We start from the raw sequence: 3577 nt of genomic DNA on the forward strand, positions 1-3577 counted from the left end.
AGCCCTCAACATATGATTATGAATGAATGCAACATATATATAACATCGTCGATCCGATGAAAATCATCGTCTCATCTCTTACCATCATCATCATCATCAAGCATGTTTACATATATATTAGCATCATTCAAATACCATCCAATCATCATTATCATACAACCAATAAATCATCACATGATTATTGCTTCAAACGTAACATGTATTATCACATCTCATCACATATATGCACAATACATCATTCATCAAGCAATAGAATCATGATTAAAAAATAATTTAAAGTCAAGCAATAGAATCATGATTAAAAAATAATTTAAAGTTACACCTGTTACACCCCAAAATTTGCCCACATATTTATTCCTAACTGGCTTAAGCTTCACGTTTCATATGCATCTCTCCATTAAGGCATCAACATAACATCATGCATCATTAATCAATAACTTTGCATTGGATCAAGGATCTTGGAAGCTAGGGTTTTATATGGTCATTCATTGTGTGCTTTTTCTCCTAAAGCTACAAAGTTTTCCTCTATGAAGATTCACCAAGGGCAAGAGGAATATGGGTTTTATATGTGGCGTCTGTGATCGTTAATCCGGCTGAGATTCATTGGATTTCATGTCGATATGTTCTTATGCGCTTCAATTCTTATCTTCTTCAAGAATTCCTCAAGGCATTACTGTTGTGGTGGTTTGAAATACAAGAGCAATGGTAGGAGAGGTTGACTTGTTCATTTATTCTTGATCAACACAACTTTTGGCTCGCATCATGTACTTAGTACTTCAATTGCGGGTTAATTGAGATTTCGAGAAATAATGATTCGAGACTTGTCGTTGAAATTTGAAAGTGAAGATTTATTAAGTGGACTTGAGTTTATTCATTAAAACTTGAAGTGGAGTTGCGTAAATAAATAAAAAAAAGAGAGTAATCGGAAGTGTTTGGTATTCCCGTTACAAGACTAAGGCGTGCATGATTATTCATCAAAAAGATTTGTTAGGTGTTGGTGCAATTCTATTCAAATTCATTCAACCATTCGTTCAAGATCCATACATCTTTCCGCTCATTATCATCCAAATTTCAAGCCTAAGTCATGTGAACACCAATCATCATTCAAGTGTTCGAATCATCCTATCAAATTCCAATTCAAAGTAACTATGTCAAATTTCATTATACAAGTCCAAGTGTTCTACATCGTTCAAATTCAAGAGTCAATATCATTCATTCACCATTCAAATATCCAAAGAAAATATCCAATTCCAAAGTTCATCACAAAGTGTCCATGCCCATTACAAATTCAAAATCTTTACAAAATTACAACACAAAAATCATAAACTAATCCCAAGCCGATGCCTAAAAGCTTCAATATTCGTCTTCGAAGCTTCTTCAACATTTCTTCACGCCAACTTCATGCTCAATCCTTTTGCTTCTATTTTCCTCCAAGTAAACCCCATGCCAAGAGCCTTGCACCAAAAGAACAAAGCCATATCCTGCACATATACAGCCAAACAAAATCATCATAATACTATTCAAAACAGCCTGTTACTCAAATGTCACCTATTTCAAACTATATAACACTTTTCCATTAACCCACTAATTAACCTCCTAATTCACCTAACTGTCAGCTAACATTTCATACATACCAAATTAAAATCAATCCAATCTAACCTGCACCATACGGTTATAGTTCATCAATACATATCTCAAACCCAAACAGAATCCATAAAGATACCATGCGTTTGCTAGTCAAAACCGTAACTAATACCAACCCTTCAAAACTAGTTTCGACAGTTAGCTGCAGCTGCATCAGTTCAAAAAAGAAAGAGAGCGAAGCCTTCTGTCTCCATATTTCTAACTCCCAAGTTGTAAACTTCATGCACTCCTAGCTTTATCAAACTTGTACCGGCCCTGTACGTATATTAGCGACCATCTCAGTTCACAAAAAAAACAACATCGATCCGTAAACATAATAAACTGAACCACAATTAAAAGAAACTTCCTGCATAATAAAAGAAACTTTCAGCCAACAGTTCTACTAACCTTTCATAACCAGCTTCACTAACTACATAACTACCTTCCTAATTGTCCTAACAGCCCACTTAACTACCCAACAGATTCCATAACAGTTTGAAACCAACTTCTCCAACCCTTAACTAATTTCCAACCCCTAACTGATTCCGTAACTAACTAGCTAACAGATTTGTAACTAACAAAACAGAATTAAAACCGAATCCAATTGACTCAATCTCCACCCTCAGTTTCATAACTACCTCACTCAATCTAACAACTCTCAGTTCTTCTCTCTAAATGCCACTCTTCAATCTCCTCAACCCATATAATCATCTTCACTTCTAAGTTTCAAAGGTTCACGCCATTTTCACACAGATTCATCTTCATCACTCTCTCCCAATTCTCAGCAATCCTTGAATCATCTTCACCCTACACTCAAAGCTCTCACCTTCAACCTCCATTAAAGCTTCTCGTTGAAGCTTTAATGGAGTGAGCTTAACCACATTCTCCCACTCAATCTCTCAGCCTCACCCTCGTATTGCTCTTCAATTCGTACAACAATGGCGATTCGCACATAAAGAAAATCACAAAAAGAAGAAGAAGAGGATCGAAGGAATTAGAGGACGGAGAAGAATCGAGAACAAGTAAGAGCTCAGGGTGTACGTTACCTAAGGTTTATCGTCGCCGTCTTCGTATGTGCTCCAAGCTGAGGCTCCTCTTCAAGACTCCGCGTTTATTTCGCGTCGAGCCACTGGTTTTCTGTTACCGTCATCGCCGTTGAAGAGTCACCGGAACTGCTCCGGTAGGTAAGCCTAAACTTTCCTCTGATTACAGAAATCATTGTATGTATCTCGCATTCTTGTGCTTTGATTCACTTCCATTAACGTTTAATTTCGGTTATGGCTAGATCTAGGGTTTCTATTGTGGATCAGATTAGGGAAAATTGAGAGAAAATCTGAGGCTTTAAGTTTGAGGTTGGGATAGAGGGCGAAGAGAGGAGTAGAATGAGGGCGCTATCGCGAGGTTAGGGGAGCTCCGCCGTCTCCGGCGCGGCGGAGCGATTTCCGGCGAAAGAGGATACGATATGAAACGAGAGTGAGAAAGGGATGAGTGTCGTTGGGTTTGGAGTGAAGCTGAACCGTCACAACTTAAAAAAAAAGCTTTAATTCCTTTTTTTCCTTTTAATTTTTGTTATATTCTTTTAATAAAATCTGGAATAAAATGTCATAAAATCTAAAAATGGATCCATCCCATAGTCTTTGGGCCTACGAAATCGTTGCTCACCACACCCCACCTGGCCCATCACACCTCCGTTTTTGACAGAAAAAAACTGAAAGAACAAAAAACAAGATATTGGGCTTCATCCCTTGGGCCTCTGCGCCTTACTGCTTTTCACACCACCATTTCTGATTTCAACCCCCCTGACTCACATGTTAATTGTTAGATTTAGGTTTTTTTTACATAGTTTGTTCCCTTTTTTTTAGTAATAAAAGACGTAGAAAATCGCTTTAAAATGCACGATTAGAATTAGGATTTAGTATAAAGGCATAAAATCAAACATAAAATTTGTTAGTTT

General features: G+C 37.2%; 1 long non-coding RNA gene across 2 annotated transcripts; it reads right to left on the bottom strand.

Annotated features, from left to right (window-relative positions):
* Positions 1-639: 639 nt before the first annotated feature.
* On the bottom strand, positions 640-3167 carry LOC131646220 (uncharacterized). 2 transcript variants are annotated; one of them, XR_009297346.1, is made up of 3 exons: positions 2670-3167; positions 1660-1899; positions 640-1481 (listed from the first exon to the last, which is right to left on the bottom strand). It is a non-coding gene; the product is annotated as an uncharacterized LOC131646220 (long non-coding RNA). The 2 variants fall into 2 exon arrangements; XR_009297345.1 differs by having other exon boundaries at positions 650-1481; positions 1761-1899; positions 2670-3166.
* Positions 3168-3577: the final 410 nt, after the last annotated feature.

Source organism: Vicia villosa, linkage group LG2 (assembly GCF_029867415.1).
Source record: "Vicia villosa cultivar HV-30 ecotype Madison, WI linkage group LG2, Vvil1.0, whole genome shotgun sequence".
Taxonomy (NCBI): domain Eukaryota; kingdom Viridiplantae; phylum Streptophyta; class Magnoliopsida; order Fabales; family Fabaceae; genus Vicia; species Vicia villosa.